General features: G+C 42.4%; 1 protein-coding gene across 4 annotated transcripts in view; it reads right to left on the bottom strand.

The window, feature by feature from the left end:
- The window catches only part of SKI (SKI proto-oncogene), a 156968-nt gene that overhangs the window by 57627 nt on the left and 74871 nt on the right, over nt 1-24470 (bottom strand). The window lies entirely within an intron of this gene.

The raw sequence follows: 24470 nt of genomic DNA, 5'->3' as shown, positions 1-24470 counted from the left end.
GGAATTAGGAGTAATATGTACGATGATGCAAAGGAACAAATTGCAAGCACCCAGCATTGGAAGAGCCATCATTTTCTAAGGTTTGAGGGATTTCATAATATACGACAACCCCAACTTAAGGAGCAAGGTCTGTACCCCTTCCCACACTACCAGGAGACAACCCTACCAACAACCCTACATTAAGGAGTCCAATTGGGCTCTGTTGCACATCATTACTTAGCCAAATGGTTGAACTTGCCCAGATACAGTTTGCTAGATAGCTTTCCTGTCAAGGACAGGATTCTATAATCAGCCAGGGACATTTCTGGATCACTTTGACAACTCATAGTTGTGATCTTTCCCCATCCAGAGAAATTACTGATGGCCTTAACAAAGGATGGATATCATCTTCCAGCTGTTTGACTGCTCTGCCCTCTCCATCCTTTTCCTGTAGGTGCTGAGCCACCAGGGGGGGGGGGGCAGCAGGGAGAGTGCCTGCAAGCTGTGTCTCCTGCACACAAAGATATCATTCATACACAAACCTTGGCCATATTTCCCTTGCCCTGGAAAGGATTCTAAAAAGTCTGTCTCCAGGAGAGAAACAGGGCACCAATAAATTCTGTAATGTCAAAGTGCTGCTAATGTAGCACTGAGGTTGTGGCTTTTCCTTGTCCTCTACTTCCACTTTCCCTGATGTCAAATCACATTAAACTAACAATCAATTTCTCTGTCTGGTTCTCTCTCCCTCCTCCCGCCCTTCTCCTCCCCTGCCCTCTCCCTGAATTACATTTGAGTCCAGGAAAGACTGGCCTACAGCCAGGGATTCATCAATAGTCCGGCTCCATCACAGCTGGCAGAGAATCTTGGTGACATAATGCTTCTCTCTGAGTCTCCTCCACCCACACCTCTTTCCTTTTCACTGGCAATTCTCACACCTGATTTTCATGTGCTGTGTCCAATGCTAGTCCTACTCAGTGCAGACCCACTGAAGGTAATGGACATGACTAATTTAGGATTCATGTATGAGAACTGCAATGAGAGAATCTTGCTTAGTGATGTGAGGTGAGAAAATTCTTTGGAGAATATTCTCGAGAATATTCTCTGCTAGAAAATTCTCTGGAGAATATTCTCGAGAATATTCTCTGCTAGAAAATTCTCTGGAGAATATTCTCCACAAACTGTAAATTCTGTGTCGTCTACACAGCTGCTTTAAATGTACACACCTCATTAATCAAGAATATTCTCGAGAATATTCTCCAAAAGACTATTCTAGAGAATTTAACATAACTAATCTTGTTGCACAGCTCTGGGGTGGAGTGTTACATGTATTTACTTATTGCATCTATGTCCTCTCCCTGCTTTTCCCCAAGGACATCGTGGTAGCATACATGTTCTCCACATTACCCATGCAACCACCATGTGAGGTGGGTTAGGCTGAGAGACAGTGACTGGCTCAAGGTCTACCAGCAAGTCAGCCCAACTACACTATGGGGAGCCACTTAGTTCTGATTATATTTGAAAATACAACACTGTTGGTTCCATAAGGAATAAATAAAAGTTGTTTTTTTAATTAAAAACAAAAAAGAGGCACTCCACAGCTTTTGACTATGAAGTCTAAGTCAAATAAACTTAAGAGTGACAGAGAGGGTGCATTGCTGAAAAGAAAAAAAAAGAAAAAATCCCCACTATGTCTCTGGGGAAGAGGATGGAAAGTTGTTGTGGTTCAGAAAGAATTTTAAAAAACACACCCATAAAGGCATCATGATGACAGAAGAGGGTGACGAAGAGGTCACCTCCTTTCAACAATGCTCTTCCCCTCACCACCACCCTCCCTTCATTTGAAGGGGAACACTTGGCCATGTCCATCGATGGAGTTCAACTGAAGGTAACTGAGCTGACAGGGCCCATAAACAGTCTGCAGGGAAAGGGGGCAGGGGCAGACTTTTTATCTTTGCATCACCAGCAATGACCACGGATTATTTCTACAAAAGCAAGTCCTATATAGGAAGGGAACACTGGAATGTGTCAACACAAAGGGAACCCTTTTGGTTAGAGCTGGACTATCTTTCTCCCAAGTAAATACGGTCAAAGAGGTTGTTCCTCTCTCTCCTTACACTATTTAGCAAGGAACACACAAAGGTGTGGGAAAGGAAAGACGTGTTTTTCAGTAACGAACTGGGTGATTAATCCTGATCGGCACCCGGCCTTTAAAATTACTTTTCAGCAGCTAGTGGTAGGTGGCCAAATTATACCTTTCCATCACATTGGGTGCCTGCTGTACATCTCTTCTGCACATTTTCTCTTCGAATTCAGAAAAAGGACTCAGAACAATTATACCAAAGTACTGAGTAATTCCACCTACTTTTTTGGGTGGGGGGTGAGGGAAGAGAAAATGGCATGAAATCACTCCTTCCTAGCATGGCATTGAAATGATTCAGGGAGAAATAATGAGTTTCCAAAATGTACATTAAGTAAGAGTGCATGTTTTTATTTTTTAAAAAAAGAGGGTTTTTAAGTGACGGATTATTTAGATTTGTCGTCTTCCCCCCCCCCCCCCAAATTACTACATGAGATTACCAATGTTCTTGTTCAACAGAGTTTTGTATGAGCCAGTTCATATCTTCATGAACTTCGGTCGGGGTGGACACAACCTGCAGCTTAATGTCATGTAGCCTTTGGCCTAATTTCTAAAGCCCCTCTGCAAAGTGATCAGCTCAGACATTTTGCAAGAGTGATTTGTCTTTCTCCCTCACTCATCTGCCACAAGCTGGGGAGAGAAAAGAGGGGGGAAGAAAGGGGTGAGGGGGAAGAGGTGGACCCACCCAATTTTGGGTTCTGGACCCACCCATTGCGGACATATGATCCCTGACAGATTATCCCACCACCACCACAGGGAGCACAGGCCTTGATAGAAAAAGAAAGCCCCCCCCCTTCTTGCCACTAGCTTGCCATCCCTCTGTGCTCAATCTAGACCAGTGGTCGGAAAAAGAGGACAAGGTGAATAGAGGTCCCTGCTCCTTCCTCCTTGATATCATTATCATCACTGCTCACATGCTTGGAGAAGACAGGCAACTACAAAGTAAGGAGAAATAGAAGTCCAGACAGGGGTAGGTTGGAGTCAGCAGTGGATCACCAATGGATGTGGGTGTCCAATAAGGACATACAAAGAACATGCTGGATCACTTCAAAGGCCCATCTAGTCCAGCATGCTGCTCGCACAGCAGCCCACCAGTTGCCTTTGGGAAGCCTGTAAGCAGTTCCTCAGTGTAATAGCACTCGCCAAGCTGCCTTATACCATCAAGACCATTGCTCCATCTAGTTGTCTATCCTGAGTAGTAGTCTAAGACAGGGGTGGGGATCCTTAAGGCCCTTCAGATGTAGTTGGACTCCAGATCCCATCAGCCCCAGCCAGCATGATCAATCATCAGGGATGATGGGAGTGGCATTCCAACAACATTTGGAGGACTATGAGTGCCTCACCCCTGTTCTAGGGTTTCAGGCTGTGATCTTTCCCAGTCCTAACTGGGCAATGTCAGCCCTTCCCCATATCAGGTTGAGTTATATATCATTATTGTATTTTATCCTCACAATAATCCAATGAGTCATGCCAAACCGGAACAGTGCTTAGCACGAACTTATCAAAAGCTGTTTCATGGCTGACTGGAATTTGAACCCATGTTCATACCCAACAAGGGGATCAGAATAACACGTAACTACCAACACATTTTCCCCCGTCGCCCCGAGAGAGAGACTTAAATTAGCAGACTTGGCAAAGGTTTAAAATCTAAAAGGCAGGTTGACCATTAAAATAGGGGAGAATTGTTAAAGATTTGATTTATCATTATATTTTTACTTCCATGGTGAGGGTGGGACAGAGTGGAGAAGAGGAGTCACCATTTGGGGTTCTCTGACTCAGGAACCAAACTATCTTGGGTCATCTCTGCTAAAAGGAATTTCTCCCTTTAAAAAAACAACACCACCACCTTCTAATTCTCCTGTATTTGCTCTTTACAGAAATGCAGATGGGTGGTAGAGGAACTACAGTTGTTTCCTAAAGCTGGTAAATCTGTAGGAAACATTCCAAGAGCATGACTTGTCAGGTTTTGGGGGTGGAGTGTGCAATGAGTGAGTAATGGGTCTGTGGCTCTGTGCCTATCATCGCAACAGATCAATACATGAGAAAGTAAACTTCTCCATCCTGAATTAAGAGGAAATGTTGCAGGGCAGCAGGGGTGATGCTTCAACAATTACCTTCCCCCTCCCAAACATACGAAACTACAGGAAGTTGTGGTTGCTATACTTGGAACACATATTTTCTAGGAATCTGAGTTAATTAAATTAAAATAAATGCTTTGTTTATTGAAAAAAGAATTGGTGTGGGCGTGAGACTGTATTTACAAACTCCTTCATTAGTATTGGTTTTTGCATTTCTGAAACTTCTGTGAATTTTCAAGAAGTCAACAAAATGGTGTCTTCCTTTAGAGCAGGTGTGGTGAACCTGTGCTCCTGACGTTGTAACTTCCACATCTTAACAGCCCCAGGCAGCCCTGTCAAGGACATGGGTAGGCAAACTAAGGCCCGGGGGCCGGATCCGGCCCAATCGCCTTCTAAATCTGGCCCACAGACAGTCCGGGAATCAGCATGTTTTTACATGAGTAGAATGTGTCCTTTTATTTAAAATGCATCTCTGGGTTATTAGTGGGGCATAGGAATTCATTCATCCCCCCCCAAAAAAATATAGTCCGGCCCCCCAGAAGGTCTGAGGGACAGTGGACCGGCCCCCTGCTGAAAAAGTTTGCTGATGATGGGAGTTGCATGATCCAACCATGCTTGGAATAATGTGTATACGTTCTTGTCACTGTCCCTCAAAAACAATATTGTAGAGCTGGAAAGGGTTCAGAAAGGGGCAACCAAAATGATCAAGCAGCTCATGTGATTCAGTGACCCAAGAAGCATTGTTGGTACTAGTGGTGGAGAGACAGGCTGTAGTTGAGTGGCAGAGCATCTGATTTGTATGCAGAATGTCCCAGGTGCAATCCACAGTGTCTCCAGGAAGGAGAGACTTCCTGGGAGAGACTTCCTGGCTGAAGCCCTGGAGAGCTGGAGAGCTGCTACCAGTCACAGCAGACAATAGTGAGCTAGATGGAACACTGGTCTGACTTGGGTGCAGTGTTTGAAACTCCCACTGTTCTGGGCACATTTTGCAACAGGGAATTTCATTAGTGTGAGTAGTTTCTGAGCTCTAAGCATAGTACTGAGCCTAAGATTTCAGATTAAAACTGCAGAATGGAAGGAAATGAGGACTTTTTTCTGCCTCCCCACTTCCAGCTACACTCTGAAGACTGGAAAAGAGACCCTCTTAAGAATATTAGGGGGGTGGGGAAGGGAAGGACTAGACCATGTGAAAAATGAACTTAATACTTTAGCAGCAGTCCATTCAGTTCATTCATAGCTTTGTATTCTTGCTATTTAAAAAGCGCACCTAGAAATTCCGTTGTTGCGCCCATAACCTAGGTTTAAGGTGCCATTTAGCTCCTAGCTTTCATATCTCAGTTTCTAACACTGCTTGGGTGTAAGGCAGCTTCCTATGTTTCTAACCATATGCTCCTGGCAAACCCACAATTATAATGTATGCTTTGTGTGCTGGGTTAGGTGTGCTAAATCGTAAGTGGTGCATGAGGTGTTAGGGGACGGGTAGTATCTCTAGTGGGAGACACATATTCCTTCTGCAGTAGTTTGTCCACCTTTCGTCTCCACCCTGCACTCAGCTCTCACCTGTGACTTCAACCCTGGTGGTGCACTCCATTGTCTCTGAAGACAGACAGATGCCAACAACCTGAATTAGAACAATGTCACTGCTCAGAAGAGCTATGCCACTTTACAATGGACATTGTTATTTTCAGTCACTGAGATTAAGCACAGAAAAGGGGGTTGCTTTTGGTGGGACACTGCAGTCCTAATGGCCACCCATTCCCATGCTTAATGACATGCTCTTCAGAAATGAAGGCTGGCATTCGTTGTGCCTGGGCAGGCCAAGTCTCCACACTAGAATTAAGCCTTTCATTTGCTCAACTTGTCTCCATCTCCCTTTCATACAATAGCTTCATGGTTCAACGCAGCTTGATGAATTATACATTACAGCTCAATCACAATGAAATATGCTGCATAAGAACCAGAGTAAAAGCAGGAGGAGGAAGAAGAAAAGTGGGTGGGGAAGAAGGAATAAAGTGAATATAAGGTGTGAAGGAGACAGCTCAGAAAGAGGAAAATAAAATAGGGAGAAACACAGAATAAGTTCAGAGGAATTAGAGAGCATTACAAAATGAAACATAGCTTGGAATCAGTTACAGATGGGTAGCCGTGTTGGTCTGCCATAGTCGAAATAAAAAAATTCCTTCCTGTAGCACCTTAAAGACCAACTAAGTTAGTTCTTGGTATAAGCTTTCGTGTGCATGCACACTTCTTCAGATACACTGAAGAAGATAGCTTGGAATGAAAGAAAAAGTTTAAACAAGTCCAAGTTTTACACAAAGTTGTTTTAAAGGAGGATTAGACTAATACAAGGAGGACAAGACTGCAACACTACTTAATTTTCAAGTGAGCCCCATTTAATTCAGTACTATGTGGACATTCTTAGTATAGCGCAGCACATCTATCAAGAGACTGAGTTATGACAAATTCCCTGGTTTTAAATTTGATTTTGTCATGAATTCTCTAGGTCACTAGGGAAGCCCCCCCACAGTAAGTCAGCGTCCCTTGCCTGCCATCTGCAATATATAATACAGCTGTTTTGCCTTACAGCAGGGGTAGTCAATGTGGTGCCCTACAGATGTTGTGGTCTGCAACTCCACATCATTCCAGTGCATCAGCCATGCTGGGAGAGTTTCATAGTAGTCCACAGATCTGGTGGGTTCCATGTTGACTACCCCCGTGGTAGTAGTTAAGAATATAGGAAGCTATCCTACACATCAGATCATTGGCCCATCTAGCTCAGTATTGGTTCCACTGATTGGCAGTGGCTCCTCAAGGTTTCAGACAGGGAGCATCTCCTTGTCCAACATGGAGATGCCATGGATTGAAGAGACCTTTTGCATGGAAAGTGGGTGCTCAAAGTTACAACCAGATGACCCACGTGAATTCTGGTAAGCTGCTGCCAAGCAACATAAATATTGCCGTAGATGTGGCAATGGTCTGACTATGTCCAGCTAAAACATTTCCCTAGGCTTTAAAAAAATATTTTGAGATCTTTGTTGAGCCCCCCCCCCCCAACTTTAAATGCAGCTTTGAGGCCTCTAGAGGTTTGTTACTAGTTTAGCTAGTTTGATTATTTTGTACGGTATACTGCTTTTACTACATTTTTGCCAGCAGTCTGCAAATATGATCATGTTGAAGGTACAGAATATAAATGGTATAAATACCAGGGCGGGGAAATGGCTGTGGCCTTCCAGATGTTGCTGGCCTACAACTGCCATCATCCCTGGCTATGGCTGATAGGAAGTGAAGTCCAACAAGATCTCAAGGGCAGTCTATTTTCCACATTGCATGTTACGTTCTTAAGGTGAACACGCAAGTGGTTTTGCATCTACAGCATGAACAGTCAGTCAAGAACATAAGAGTAATTAGTAAATAGTAATGAGAAGCACACCCCATTTCTAAAGGAATGTAAATTTTATAAACTATTCTTTAAACAGGCAAAATGGAGAGTGCCACTATTTTTCCAAAATAAGTAGCTTTGGACTGATATTTGCAAAAAAGACAAACATTTATTTTGTAAGCCACAAAGGGTTTGCACCTACAGAAGTATTTAAAAGCTGTATTTTCCATTTAGTTTATCCATTAATTCAGCTAAATATGCCAAATGTTCTAACGGGGTTTTTTTTGGAAGGGGAGGACAATTCCCTAAGAACCACTTAAGTCTTATTTATAAATTCAGAATGCCGCACACATCTCCCATGCTAGTAATTGTGCAGAGAAGCAAACTTTGACTCAGTTCCTCTACTTTCAAAACACACATTCTTTACATGAGGGAAAGGATTTTTTAAAATTTCTTTTAAGTTTTTGGAAAGCATCCAGTCTATAATCCCAAGGCCTTCCAAGGAATGTGCTGTGATATGTATTAAGAAAGCCCACTAGACCCTTTGCCTCTCTAGGCAACAGTTTAAAACCTTCCTTGCTCTCCATATAATGGGCTAGCTTTTCTGCAGACTTGCTTGTTATTACTTAAACATTGCTCTTTAGTTTTGTCTATTGGCAAAGTACTGTTTCTTGACAGTAACAGCCCCCACACTTTGCCACAAAGCACTACAAAACGTAAATGCAACAGAGAACCCACACCTTAGAATACTTGTCATTACTGCTATGACAAATGTAATGTTTGTGAAGTGGCAGAAGGGGAGAAATCTGCCTTTGCTGCTACTAGCAAAATATCCAGTATGCTCCTCTCCAAAAACTATTTGAAGTCACTCCTTCCTTCAGACATTTCTGTTTCACCAATAGCCTTTTCAAGGTGAGGGCTTGAAAGCCCTTTAAAATTAAAGCGGTGAGCTAAAGATGAATCTGTTAGACAAAACAAAAATCATTATGGCTAAGAAGAATACATCAAAAGTACCTCCATGAAATCCAGTGTCAAAACAGGCAAAGCTGACACTTATAAAGCTGGCTGTCTCTCTTGTCCCTTTTGCACATGGTATTCCAATAAATAAAAAAAGCAACCTATCAGAATGCTCTCCTACAACTGCAAGGATTTAACACATAAAATATTTGAGCAATGGTACTTAGCTCTTTGTAACATCTGGAAACCAATACATCTTTCTATTAATCCTGTTTTACATACAAGGAAACGAGGTTGATAGCAATGAGTCAGCTTGATCAAACATCACTGCTCAAGTTCACAGGGCTGGCTGGCGTCAGAGCCAAGGGAACAAGCTTCGAAAACAATATTTTATAAAGTACAAACATCACGGACTAGCCATTAGCCCGCTTTCTCTAGACTAACTGCTGCCTGCAGCAACATCTTAAGTCCTTGAAAAGAGGGACAAAATAAACTAAGCTTTCCAGCCCAAACATCCAGCATGATTTTAGACTAAATTGTTGATTGTTCCAAAAATGGTTCAAGGAGGGGGTACAGACAGGATCAGTGGAGAAACAGCCTTGAGACCAAAGCCAGATGATAAATCCAGCTTTCAGCATCAAGAAAAACAAAGGAGAATCGTTAAACCCAGGGGCATTCACATAGATTGGTGCAAAATGTTGAGATTTTGACAGCGCGGCAGAACTGATCCACACATTTCTGATCGGTTTCAACAGCCTTGCAGAGCTCTGAAATACAATTGCAGCTTTTTCAAATTTACATTCTTTGAAGAGCATACAGAATCAGAGAACTATATAGTTGGACGGAACCATGAAGGTCATCTAGTTCAACCCCTTGCAATGTGGGAATCTTTTGCCCAACATGGGGCTCAAACCCACGACTTTGAGATTAGTAAGTCTCATGTTCTGCCAACTGAGCTAGCCTGTCAAATCAGTTCACCCCCATTCATTTCCCTCAGTCCAGAAAGGCTAAATTTGGAAGCCTAAGGCTTGCAAATTACAAATTATTACTTCAGCAGTTCAAGCGGCTCGGACTGAGAGCTTATATAGGAGAGCTGAACTCCAACCCTTCCTGGCCCTCAGCCAGACCCTGATCTAGGCAAGTTCTTACATGCACCTCCCAAGTAACCTCCCATATAGCTATATCTAGCTGGCCACTTTACTGACAGCATTGAAGCTTCTGCTTGGCTCTGTTCCTGTAGCCCTGAGGGTGATTTGGGGGGTGGCGGGTATGTCTGAAAGACAAAGAGGTGACTGGATCTGGTGGCTCCTCAGAACTACTGATACGTGTAAACTATTCTGAGGGTACGGTTGCAGCAACTCTCTCCTTCTTCCTACAGTTGCCCTGATGCAAATCAATTAGCAATGCTTACACTTCTACCTGGTGATTGAACTGGCTGCAAATACATGACCAGTTGTATCCACAGTTCTCTAGTCTAACTTGAACCACAGTTTTTGTCCTTGAAGCCAAAAAGAGAATATATTGCTCTTTTTAACTGGTAAAAGGGGGTGACCCAGGGGCCTCTTTTCTCTCCCCTTTCTTCATTTATTTGTGCCATATTTAATTACTGGGCATGGGCAAAGTGCCTTGGCTCCTGTCCTCCGACTTCCAGTTCTATAAAGCACACAGAGCAAAGCACCCTGAACTTACTCCATCCTCCTTTAAAACCTCACCCCATCCTCCTTTAAATCATGCCTCTGAAGCAAAGACTGTATCATTAGGCACGAAACAGCTGATGTTATTTATTTCTAAATACAGCATATATTTAGTACCTTCAAGGTTGCACAACTATGACCTTTGTAACCGCGCCGACTTACTGTCTAACTCCTGCCCTCCCTCACCCTTTCCCTCTTTTTGTTTATCTCAGTTATTGAGTCATGTCTCAGAAGAGAATGTGCTCACTTGGTATTTTGGAATAGTGGCTCCCATGCTGTACTTAGAAGTCGTCCTTTCTTTATCTGCACAACAGCGTTTAAAATGGACCAGGGGACAGTTGCTGCTAAGAGCCTTGTTTCTTTTCTTCTTTGGAGCAAACCTGGCAGGTGCTGGTGGGAGCTGGAGTCCAAGGGCATCTGGAGGGCCACAGTCCCCCCATGCCCTTGGTCCAGGCGATCAAAGAGGCTACTACTTGCCACTTAATACACAAATTTCTGGGAAGCCATTCTGGAGAGACAGTGGAGCAGTTATGCACAACTGATAATGCGGTTTCTGTGTGTTCTTCAAAGTGGGAGGAGCTTGTTTCTGAGATTAGTCCAGCTCATGCTTGTACTAATTGGCTTTCATCGTGGTCGGGTCGTGGAAAACCAGTTGTGTTTGCCCCTTTCTGAATCACTAGCAATGACAGTGCTTTCCCTGTACCCTCCCCCAAAAAAGCACAAGCCTTTCGCTAGTACATGCAACCACTTCACGGTACAAAAGTAAACAAACCAGGAAGTTTAAAAACCCTACAACCATTTCTGGGGGAAAACATGGTTAACCGCTTAGGTGCAAGCCAAGATACAGTTAACTTATCTGAAGGTGGTTTAAGTTATTTGAAGGTGGTCTCACGTTGGGCCAAAGATTCCTGCATTACAGGGAGTTGGGATTAGTTGACCCTTCTGGTCCCTTCCAACTCTATGATTCTATGATCCTGGCTTGTGACAAAGCTGGTAACTATAGTTTCCCAGGCTGGATGGAATGGAGAATTATAGGTTGCATCCAACTAAGTTTTACTCAAGACTAGACCCATTGACCTAAATTAATCACATCCATTAATTTCAATGGGTCTGCTCTGTACAGGACAAGAATCGGATACAACCCCCTATTAGAGGTTTCTAATCACAGTGCATATTTATCAAACTGAGATCTGATCATCCAAACTGGCTCACTATGTTCTTTCCTTGAAACAACTTAATTGATTTGGAGGTTTATGGTAATTAAACTGCTGTATCTAGACTACAAGTACTATACCTGCCACTTGGCTTTGTGGCAAACGCTTAGGACCACTAGCCACATGTGTGTATATAAATCACCCCAAAGGTTGCATCCACAGACTTTCATCCTAATTTTAGGTCTCTGGGTGATGTAAGTTCCTTGGAGGCTCAAAAAGCACATGCAAAAACATCAAAGCTAGCATTATCCCAGGAAGCATGCATAATCAGGAGACCACACAGACACGTCCACATTAATATTGCTGTTTGATTTAAAAGAAAGAAAGAAAATCATGTGCATATTAGCATTCACTTGGACAATGTACTAGCAAAGTAGTTATGCTATTTTTGGCCAAAAAGCACTAGATACCCACCACTTTTAACAACGTGATACCAAACATATAAAGATTTCATTGGAACCCTGCTTCTAAGAACTCAAGAGCCTGGCTTTGTGGATTCCATTTTGACACCAACCGGATTCCTCCTATTATATCCAGTGGGTTGGAGTGTAAGCCTTGAGTAATAGCAATTAAAAAAAAATAAAAATAAAGGAGAGAGTCCTTGCTCCATAAAGTTCCTAGAAAGGCAATATGTCCCCAAAGACAATAAGAAGACCTTTCACTGTCAGACGCAGCACTTTCAACATGGGCATATTTTAGGTTAAGAAAAACCAGTAAGCTAACTCATTAGGCTTTACCATAACCTTTACAAGGGCAATGTAACAAATTATCCTTGCTTGCTTACATATGTGTGAATATTTTGAAATGACTTACAAAATGGAGCACAAGGTCTCTTAGAGGGGGAAAGTGCTGTTATGTGTGTGTCAATAAACTGAATTTGCAGAGCTAGTAAATATGCCCCCCCCCCAAAAAAAATTGTTTGGCACTCCAAGTCATATGCCCCCCCCAAAAAAAATTTGTTTGGCACTCCAAGTCATATCAGCCTTAGCCAGCATGCCTCAATGATGAGAGGGGGAGATTTCCACCTCTACTCTCTCAGAAGTGCTATAATTTCTTCACATTACCCCCCCCCCCTTTGCTCAACAGTTACTGGGCAGCGAAAAGCCCCCCAAATCCAGTAGAAATCACTGTCTCTAAGTTGCAGATTAGCCACCCTGTCTATATATTCTATTAAATGTCTCCATGAAAGACTGAGCAGAGCTTTTCAAGAAGAGGTTTAGGAAAGTAGTGACAGGGGATCGCTATCTGACAAAGAAAAGGAGCTACCACAAGGGTGGAATCTATCACAAAAAGGCACAAACACACCCTTTACAAGGTGCATAATTTATTTAGAAACAGGTGGCTGGAACAGCAAGTATGTTCTGGAAGCATCTGAAACAAAACAAAAATCTACAACTCCTCTAATTCTCCAGCCTACTTTGTCCCCACCTTCACTTTCACTGTGGCCGAGAATGCTGATGTGTGTGTCTTTTGAAAGTTAACATTTAACAGCCATTTCAGGTCTACTGAATTCCAAGAAATAAAAATAAACTCTTGTACTGTTTAACTGCCAACTGAGGCCACTGTTTACTAAAGGGAGCTGAGAATAATTTTTAGGGTGGAAATGGTCCAGAAGATACATTGCCTTGCAACGCCCACCAGCCCCAAATTCCACCCCACTTTCCCCAACGTACCTATTGAAGGAGTCAGTCCATGGTTCCCACATCTGAAATTTTCTATTCCCGGGTAATTTCTCACTATATAAAATGGTGTATCTACATTGGTCAAGCAGTCTTTCAAGCCCCTAGATATACATTCTTTGTTAAAAGCTGGATGTGAAAAACTCGCCAGTCCATTCATTTGACTCTATTCATGACCATCACAGGCCAGATAGTCACTTGTGGGTAGAAAACACACTAGCAAAAAACTGCTACTTATCCTGACCATGTGGTTATCTTCTGAAGATGTCGTACAATTTATAATCCCCAAGGGAAACTCCTCCATGAAATAGGTTAATTAGGATTGATAATTAAGTTTGATTCTATTCATCTGGACTTGAACCAAGACAATAGTTTCTTGTCCCATAAGAGGTAATTACTGTGAATGACCATTGGGCTCATTTTGCATACATTCAAACTTTTAATTGAATCCAGATTGCAACTCTTTTTTCTGCATTTTATTTCCACCTGACGTCACTGTTTACACTCCCACCTCTAAATCCATGTGTATGTATACCTGTCTACCAAAGGTAACCCTTAATGCATCTAGTCCAAGAAACATTCTGCCATTCAACACACACACACATACACAATTAGTCTCTAATGTGCAATAAAAGTATTTGCTTTTATACGATGAACAGGTGAGGATTTCTTTAAAAGAAATTCTGAGCATACAGCCATTTTGTGGGGAAACAGAACATTTCACACAATTTGAAATTCATACACTTAATGCTAACCAAAACTTGCATCTGTGTTCAAATTTCATGATCACTGTAGCAAATCTCAAAAGATGTCAAGAGTGGGTTGAAATGGTTTTTAAATACGTATTTATTTATCTATCTATCTATCTATCTATCTATCTGCACTGTGAAATCACTTTGAGATGCTTCACGGAAAGTAATTCATAAATGAAATAAAATTCACAACTATTAATAATAATTCATTGCTGCTGCTGCTGTTATTATTATTTCAGCTGCCTCTAAAGGGCATGTGTTAGCACTTCTACCACTCCAGGTCCTTGTCTTTTATGTAGCAATGTATTTGAAACAGTGCAACTTTGCATGCTGCATCTGAAATGTACAGAAATAGGAAGTTGAGGTCTCAAACAAACAAACAAACACACTGAAGAAGCTTTGAGAGGGAAGAGATTTCCTAAATGTTCCCATGAAACAGCATTTACAATACCTTAAGATAGCACACTTAGACTGTGAAATTAATCAAATAAGTATGAAACAGGCTAGATTTGATTGCTTTGACAGAACAGAATCAGTCCCCAGGCCTTCTATCTGGCCCCTGGAATTCTGTACAGGCCACAACCCTTGCCTGTCCCAGTCCGCATCCAACATGCAGTGCTTTGCCTAGTGGGGGTGTATGCTCACATTTTTTTAATGACTTTTGTGCTGGGAATATAACCTAGTATACAAAGGCAAAAGTCACATCTGGTGCTCTTGCCCCTTCGACTCTGGCCCCACCCACCACTGGCATATTGCCCCCGCCCCCAGGTTCCCCATCATAGAATGCAGCCCTTGGGCTGAATGGGGTTCCTTGTCCCTGATGTACAAGATACATGCATTATTGGTTTTTCTCTGAAAACAAAGAAAGAGACTTTGAAGGACACTACATGCTAAATGCAAGCCGAAGAAGCGAATATATTTGGATTGCTTCAGGCAATGAGAAGAGATGCCTTCATTTTATGAGGCCCATTGGATTTTCTTTTCCAATGATTTTTACATCTATGTTGTTGGTATTTTCTACTCCGGGACAGAACAGTGCAGGTGAAAGTGAACAGCTCAGTGAGGAGCAGCCCTTGTGCCCTTACAGAAATTGGACATTTAACTTTCAAAAGACATATCAGCTCTGACTTTTGCCCTGTGTATTGAATTTGAATGTACCCACTGTGGTCTGACTTCAGGGGCAGCAGGTGAAAATATTCTTGCCAGAATAGAATGGCATTCCTTCATGCTGGACTTGGAGAACAATTAAAAGGAAATAATTTATTACAGACTTCTGGTGACTTATTCTTTTTCTAATGAGCATAATATTATTGAACGTTCCTTAGGTAGGATTTAGATCAGGGACTTTTTAAAAGTTGCCACAATGGTCGTACTGCACCTGTGCTTTCTTTTGTACAACCAGAACATCTGGCTAGGGAAGAAAACTGTTCTTCAAACAGAGTCTACCACATCAATAGAGGACCACTGTTCAGAAAAGTAAAGTGAAAACTATCAAGGGGAATGGAGCGATGTGGAAAAGTTACAACATTTGAAGCTTTTTAGTTCAGAGAAAATGTGACTAAGAGGAAACATGATAGAGGTGTATAAAATTATGCATGGTTTGGAGGAAGTGGGCAAAGAGAAGTCCCTCCCTCCAATAACACTAGACTTCAGGGTCATCTAATGAAGCCGGATGTTGGAAGATTCAGGGCATACAAAAGGGAGGACGGCTTTACACAACACATAGTTAAACTGTGGAAGGTATAGTGATGGCCACCAACTTGCTTGGCTTTAAAAGTGCATTCGACAAATTAATGGAAAAGAAAGCTATCAATGACTAATAGCCATGGTGGATGTGGGGAGAGTGTTCATGTGTTCAGGTCCTGCTTTCTGACTTCCCATTAGGGCATCTGGTTGGTGACTATGAAAACAGGATTCTGGACTAGATGGGCCTTCTTATGATCTTATGTTCTTACAAACATCTTAATCTTGGCCTTGTTATCTTGGATGCCCAAGATTATCACTTCAGTGTTTTAAAGCCTCTCTTTCTGGCTCTCAGAACTTTCCCCAGGTCACACCCATAACAAGCCCTGCTCCTACACAAGTGACACCAAGTGTTTTTTGCCTTGGTAGAATATATCCTTGAACTCTGATCATGCCTCTTGCTTGTCTGGGTGGAGGATAAAGAGGGATGTGTGAGTGTGAGTAGAAACTGGCCTACAATATAACGGATAAATTTTACATCCATTGTCCTGCCCATTTTTGTATACGGCTTCATCCACTAATGGTATGTGGCCCTCAGAAGGGTGTCCCAGTAGGAATGTAGCCCTTGGACTAAAGAGGCATTAACAGAGTTCAGGGGCACATTCTGGCCATGTAAAAACTCTTAAAGTGGGTATAAAATAGGGCTAGTGAATAGTGTGGCCTGGGGAGAGAACCAAGAGGCAGATGGGGAGACCTGAAAGGGCCACTTCCCACCGCCACCCCCCACCTCTACCTTGTGGCACATGGGTTAATGATTTTTCCACGGGAAGTGAATTTAAAAATGAGGGAAATCCCTCATAAGAACAAGCAAGTGAAAAGACTGCAGTGCAAATCTCACTACCTTCCTACAGAAAAGTTTTGCTCTTCTCTCTTCCTCTTTCTCTCTTTCTTTTAAATCCATTTCCAATTTTACTAGAGCAAGGAAAAAAACATAAAATGGCCTTAACCACAGAATTTCCCCTGGTTTCTGCCCAAGAAAGCCATAACAAGGTCACAAGCTGTGGGTTCAATTTAAAAGGGGGAGGGGGAACCAGAGGAAGTGAGCACTTCATCCAATATTTTGGAATTATAATGAAGCCTAATATCTGGCAACATATCTGGTTTAGGGTTTAGTTCCAGTTCTGTTACACACTTCTTTTTTACAAAGGTTCTGAAACGTTTCAGGAATAAAATCCTGGCTTTCACTGGAATAGCTTCAAGTTTGGAGTTGTGAGCAAAACAAGGGCGTGGAGAGCTGAACTCCTGTTGGATAGCTGCCCAAAGGCACAAGAGGGATGGGGGGGAAGGCAAATTCTACAAACCAACAGAACTTGCAAAGAATTGAATAGACACATTTTGAAGATAAGAAGTTTTAACAGCTGCAGCAAGATATCGTTTTTCAAGCTGAGATTGTCAATCCTAAAAGAGTGGGATGGAAGGAGAAAAGGGGAAAGTTTGTAATCTCAAGATTCTTGCAAGAAACCTTTCCCTTTTTCACCACAGCCAATCACAAACGAACAACCACACCCTAGGCCAATCCCAACCTCTCTCACCACCAAAGGAACACAAGCGAATAGCAAAGAGAACCTGCACAAGCGACTCTGACACAATACCCCACACATACATTAAGCAAAATAGAAACATCGCCACCCGACCCCACTCACCATCCCCCCCTTTTCTTCCTAATGTAACACTAATGTCTCAACAAATGAAACTCATCTGTAGAAAATGTAACTTGAAAAAAAAGACATTGCACATACTTTTGTAAACCAAGAAATCTTTAATAAAAATACACTTAAAAAGAAGAAAAGAAACCTTTCCCTTTTAGATTATGCATGTTGCTACCTCTCCAGGGTCTGCAACTATAGTTCACCAACCGGACCCTGTCCAGGCTCCTCTGCTGTAAGAGAGACACAGAAAGAAAACTTACAGTTTCACCAGCTGTGTGTGTCCCTACCCACCATCACAGTGGTGCTATGGAGAAGGAAGCTACCTCTTGTGGAATTTCTCCTTTGAGCTTTTTTTTTAAAAAAACAACAACAACACCTTCTAAATTACTTTCAGCATCTGGACTGGGCAACTCTATCTGCAAGGGTGTGGGAGAGAGAAAAGACAGGGAAATGCTTTTCCCTTCAATTGATGAAGAAGGAATCCACATTTGGGCTGTAGAGTACAGTGGGATCATATTTCTCCACCCCCCTTTTCTCTGCCTTCATTAAAAAAAAAATATTCTAGGCCTGGCTGACTTATGTTTTCTCTGCTCCATAGAAACCGACAAAACAGCAAACCTTTGCCAGTCTCCAGCTCCACAAACACTGAAGAGGGAAGGGGGGGAGAAGAAGAAAAAGTACAGAGAAGGATCTAGAATGTGGCAAAAAGCCTGGAGGTGCTGAGCCACTTGGTTTTCTCATCAAGAGACAATTAAGGTAGAGGCACAACCCCCCACCCACCCACCTCCCCAAAGTGCTGGGGGATGGGGAGTGGGGAGGAGATCTACATTTACAGAAAACCAAAAGAGCTACGATTAACACAGAAGTATTCCACCATGACTGACCAAAAACCATATGGATTTATCCTTGCTTGGTCCCCCACTCCCTGCACCACCTTCCTTTCTGTGAAAGTTGTACCCCTTTGCTTCCAAAAGCCTTTCACAAAGAGAGCAAAATATCCAAAATACAAGGCACACAGAAACATGTGGAAACGGGCAAGGAGAGGGCAAGAGAAGCTGCAGCTGAGGTTAAGACTCATAGCCATGCCATGGCATCTGGGCAGAGATCACTTCCACAACCACCCAGATATTAGCACTACTCTCAAATGCCCAGTTATAGTGTTCAGTGTCATTCTGCAACGACCCCTGTGGTTTTGCGCTATTTCTCTTTTATTTGTTACATTTATGATGCACTGCATTACATTCTTCCAAGGAGCTCCTCTCTGCCACCCTCTAATTTATCCTCACAATTGTGCTGCAAAATAGGTTAGGCTTCAAGGCGGAGTGGGAGATCTGAACCCTGGTTTGGAGTCCAACTCTGAAACTATCTGAACATGAAAGACAGGTTAAGTTATTCTGGTCTTCCCGATTTTCCAGCACTCTAACTCAGTGTTGGGGGAAGAGAGAAAAGCACACTAAGAAAAACAAGGTCAGGGCTGCCAAGATATTATTCCCTTCTTTGTTCACTGAAGTCTGAGAACCATTAGTGCTTTTCGGAGAAAGCAGATGGGAAGGGAAGCAAAGGATAGGTCCCTCTGGGCAGATGGTACGTGCCACTGCTTGTCTGAGGCTTAGAATATTCTTCTTTCACTCTCATCAGGGTTCTAATGCCCAGATTCTGAGAAGTCGGGGTTGATGTGATCAAGAAAAGGTAGGAAAAAAGTAAAATCCCTGCCTGTGACTGAGTTACAAGGCTTATCTTTTTTCCTTCTCTGAGCTACATGCTCAAAAAATCGACAATCATCCAAGCATACAATTAACTGACACAATTAGCACTCTGCATAGCTCAGCGAGAAGTGCCCCTGCTATGCATCTCAGGTTCAATCCCTGGCACCTGCAGAAGCGTACAGAAAGATCCTTCTCTCACTGAGATCCCTGAGAGCTGCTGCCTGTCAGAATAGACCATACTAGGCTAGATGGGCAGCTTTACACCAAATCAGATGCTGTTCCAGAATATGAGTATCTGGATCAGATACATTCTAAAGTTGGATGAGTCCTGGGGTGGTCCATCCCACAACAGGGCCAGACACGACTGCAAGCACAGAGGCAACTTTTGCTTTCTCCGTACAGTGGTACCTCGGGTTACAGACGCTTCAGGTTACAGACTCCGCTAACCCAGAAATAGTACCTCGGGTTAAGAACTTTGCTTCAGGATGATAACAGAAATCGTGCAGCGGCGGCGGGAGGCCCCATTAGCTAAAGCGGTACCTCAGGTTAAGAACAGTTTCAGGTTAAGAACGGACCTCCAGAACGAATTAAGTTCTTAACCTGAGGTATCACTGTATACTTTTCAGCAATGAAAAGCACCCGTAGTTAGCTAAAAACAGAAAAGGAAGGTCATGAACTGCTGTTTAAGGAATCTTCTTTCCCTTTATGCTGGATTTTTCTGAACTGGGTGGCACGGAAACTGGAGGAGGCACGATTGTTTTCAGCAAAACAGAATAAAAAAACTCCCTACTATGAATTGAAAAGGGACAGATTTTGCCACCAGAATTTTCTAATGCCCCTTACTCTGTGAACTATACCACAGAGGTATGACCCTTTGAGGAAGACCTTTTGGGAGTAACTGTACCTTAATGACATATCTCTGTGAGTTGGGAGTTGGAGGAACAATGCTATGGTGGTTCCCCTTTTACTTGCAGAGTTGGTTCCAGAAAATAGGACCATGAAAGTCTCATGGAAGTTATGCTGTGAAGCGCTACAGGGTACCACACTGTCCTCTAAGCTGTTTAACATCCATATATCTAACCTGGTATAAGGTCGATTCCCATGTTAGGTAGCTTGATCTATACATTCACAACCCTCAGGTTCTGCCATCTTTCCATTTGAATTGAGCAAGGATTCTGCGAAACATGACTGTTTGCACGCTTCCTACTCCCAGTATTCATATTCATTATGTCACTTAAGGAGACTTGGTTCAATGTAACCTTTTGTAAGTGAGTACTCAGCACAGCTTCTTTTAGATGCCCTCTCAAGGAAATGGTATTGTCAAAAAGGTAACAACTGTGGAAGATGATAGCTTGTTACTCAAAAAGAGATGCTGATGGCTGGCTGGCAAGACAGCCTGATAGGTAGGTATATAGATTAGATGGACTCCTATTTTTAAGGAAAACAAGGCACATTTCTTAATCAACTTTGATAATACTTGAAAACTTTCTAAAATAAAACTAGGCTCAGAAAAGAAATATGCATATAATCATCAGGCCTCTCTGCTTCTTCCACTCCCTCTTCCCAAAACATTTTTTAAATGGCCCAAATTCAAGTAGAGGATGCTTGGCTGTTCCTAGAGTGAACGATGTGCCATTTTTCATTTGAAACTGGTACAGTTTTCCACAGATCTAATAATTTACTCCCTTTACCATTTCCCTTGCTTCTGGTGGATATGTACATACAGGGAGTTGAAAAGCAAGCTGACAAGGTGGGAGACCTTCTCTTCTCCCCGCCCCCACAAAGGCAAATATTTCTGAATTAAATTGTAGTGAGGGAAGGAATCGTCTACTGTACACCCAAATTCCTCAGCATGCATAAGAGAACACATTCTGAATGTGTAGATGACCATTATCATAGTAAATCATCACTGCAACTTGCCTAAATAAATCTTTCCAGGCTTTGTCATCACTGAGCGATTCCACCCAGACCTGGTTGTGCACCCGCCCCTCATTTATCACGACAAAATTGCTTTTCAGATACCGCTATTCACAGATATCGGTTCATAAATTCTCCAAGGTTAGTCTAAGAGTTCATTTGCACAGAGGTTTTGCAGGGGGTCAGATAACCCCTGCATTCCACACGTGCCAAGATCTTTAACCTGCGTTGGTACCCTCTCTTGCCTCTTTCCACCCTGCCCTACACTAAATTCATGGGTGTGTGGGTTTAAAAGAATAGATTATTGCACCCTGCTAGACCCATCCCAGCTTGGGCTGGTGTTAAAATCTCTAAAAGAACCTGTGGTGTTATAGACAGCACCACTAGGGACCTTAGGAAATAAACACAGATTTCACTGAACTTGGTATAGCCACATTCAGAAGGTCGGCGGTTCGAATCTGCGTGACAGTGGTGAGCTCCCATTGCTCTGTCCCAGTTTCTGCCAACCTAGCAGTTCGAAAGCACACTAATGCAAGTAGATAAATAGGTACCGCTGTGGCAGGAAGGTAAACAGTGTTTCCGTGTGCTCTGGCTTCTGTCATGGTGTTCTGTTGCGCCAGAAGCAGTTTAGTCATGCAGGCCACATGACCCGGAAAGCTGTCTGTGGACAAATGCCGGCTCCCTCGGCCTGAAGCGAGATGAGCGCTGCACCCCATAGTCGCCTTTGACTGGAATTAACCATCCAGGGTTACTTTTTCCAAATATACATGTGGCATTCATTCTGACATGTGGCATTCCTTTTGCATTTCTATACCATTACAAAATTATTTGGATTACTAATATAGCTTAGTTTCAGTAATTAATAAGTGAGCAAGTTAAAGGTAAGAGGCTGTACATTGGGGGTGTAAAAGTCACACCTGAAAGTCATGCCTGTGGTCTTAGATTACCATTAAAGTAAAGCTCAGTTTCTCATATGTAAAATGGGCACAAGAACCCACCTCACAAAGTAGCTTCAATGAGGGATATAGATAGGTGGTGTACTTTGACAGTGATCTTGAAGTGTTAATTATGAAACTGTAAAAATGAGATACAAAGTTCCACAGACATTCCACCTTGTTGTGATTATCAGATTAGATAATGAAATAGTCTAGATGGAACTGACTAGGATATACTTCTAGCAGTTTTAAAGTCACTATGACCCATTGGGGTTAGAAGAAAAGACAAAAAATAGTCTAGACAGAACTGACTAGGATATACTTCTAGCAGTTTTAAAGTCACTATGACCCATTGGGGTTAGAAGAAAAGACAGAAAATTCATTGTAAAAGTATTTTGGTAATGGGCATTTAAAGAGAAAGTCATGCCTGTGGTCTTAGATTACCATTAAAGTAAAGCTCAGTTTCTCATATGTAAAATGGGCACAAGAACCCACCTCACAAAGTAGCTGCAATGAGGGATATAGATAGGTGGTGTACTTTGACAGTGATCTTGAAGTGATAATTATGAAACTGTAAAAATGAGATACAAAGTTCCACAGACATTCCACCTTGTTGTGATTATCAGATTAGATAATGAAATAGTCTAGACAGAACTGACTAGGATATACTTCTAGCAGTTTTAAAGTCACTATGACCCATTGGGGTTAGAAGAAAAGACAAAAAAATTCATTGTAAAAGTATTTTGGTAATGGGCATTTAAAGAGAAACAAAAAGAGGTAATCAAGAAGAGAATCTGTTGCACACACAAAAAAAATTACAGGTCCTAAGCCCTCTCAAATTTCCCTGGTGAGGCTGAAACAACATTACCCAGGTGGGAAAGTGCCATAGCTCAGCAATAGAGCATGCTTCACATGCAGAAGGTCCCAAGTTCAATCCCTGTCATCTCCAGGTAGGGCCAGGAGAGACTCCTTCATGGAACCTTGGCATGCAGACAATACTGAGCTAGACAGATTCAATATAAGGCAGCTTCCTATGTCTTAAGGGAAGGGTCGTAGCTCAGTGGTTAGAGCACCCACTTTGCATGCAGAAGGTCCTAGGTTCAATCCCTGGCATCTCCGGGTGGTGCTGGGAATATCCTCTGAGTCTGAAACCCTGGAGAGCTGCTCCTAGTGTAGACAATATAAAGCTAGATAGACCAGTGGCATGACTCTACATAAGGCGGCTTCCTATATTGCTGGTTGGCATTTACCAAGCAGTCTGGAGAACCCAGAGAAAGAGCAGAAATGTTTGTCCCAAATGTTTTAGGTGGTGACATTCCCAACTGTTATTTGCCTAGTATTTATTTACGGCTTTGCCCAAAACAAAATGAAACCTCAATTATCAACTCAAGGGTGTCATGAATTGCCCAAACCAACAAAATTTGGTTATGTTGTCACAGTCTGCACCTGAAAGCTAAAACTGAGCTGCCTTCCTTGAAAACTGGCACATTCTTCACTGAAACAACTCTAGTGTTGGTAGGAAATCCATAATTCAGTGGCAGAGTCTGCATGCAAATAGTGTCATGTTCATTCTCTAGAACCTCAGGTACAGCTGGAAGGACTCCTGGAGAGCCACTGTCCAGTCAGTGTAGACCTGGAGTGGCTAACATCTCACACTGGGGCTATCCTGGAAACAGTAATTTTTGTCACTATCAATTACAATTATTATTTTTAAATCCATCATAAGCAGTTGCCTTGAACAACTCGGCATGTGTTGCAAAAGCCTAGCCACTCTCAAGAGTCCCCTAGTAGCCAAGGGTAAATTCTTGCAAGATTGCATCTCATTAGCTTCCAACAACAAGATGTATGAACGCCACTCAATAACTCATAGAATTGGGTTACTTCTTTTACCAATGTAATGTGGGAACAGTTCTAATTACCTAAACCACTATCCCCAAATTGGGACATTGTCCCAGTCTCCCCCAGAAGAATATGCTTTGATGCCCAACTGAAACACATACAGAAACAAGTGAGGGGATGCTGAATTAGACAGCTACTAGTTGGTAAATGCTCAAATTGATGCATCAACTATTTGGATCAGTGCTTGCTGTCATTCATTCCTTAAGTCACTGTAGAACTGTAGTAACCAATGTACTTCAGGAAACCTCAAGACAGAATGGCATGGGACTCCATTAGGAAGCCATTAAAAAGTTATAAGGATTGACAGTCAGGTGGAGGCACTGTGCTTTCTGCCTCCTGTCCTCTCCTTAACCCCTATTCTTGGCCATTGCTTCAGAGATAAATATCTTGCACAAACAAAATTACCTTTGATTGCACCAGCAGCTGAACTTCTCCAAGAAGTTCCCACTACAGGGAGTGGCGTTGCCTTGCCACACAGACATAAACAAAGGAGAGCAGACGTGAAAAACAAGTTTTAATTAAAGCCACTTCTGCATAATCAATTTTCCCTTTCTTACACATTACACATTTCTAATATACGTCTGAAGAAGCATCTGGCACAGTCACAGATTACACAATAAAGGGTAGTGAAAGAAAGCAGGTGGAACAACCTGCTTCTGTGAATCTGTCCTTTTAATATACTGGCTAAAGGTTAACTTCAGGATTCAGTAACAAGAAGCCAATTTGTTTGTAAAATCAGCAAGAAAGCAGGA

Source organism: Podarcis pityusensis (genome assembly GCF_964106645.2).
Source record: "Podarcis pityusensis genome assembly, chromosome: 8".
Taxonomy (NCBI): Eukaryota; Metazoa; Chordata; class Lepidosauria; order Squamata; family Lacertidae; genus Podarcis; species Podarcis pityusensis.
Note: the sequence above shows the minus strand (reverse complement) of the source record. Positions and strands in the feature narration are given on the sequence as shown.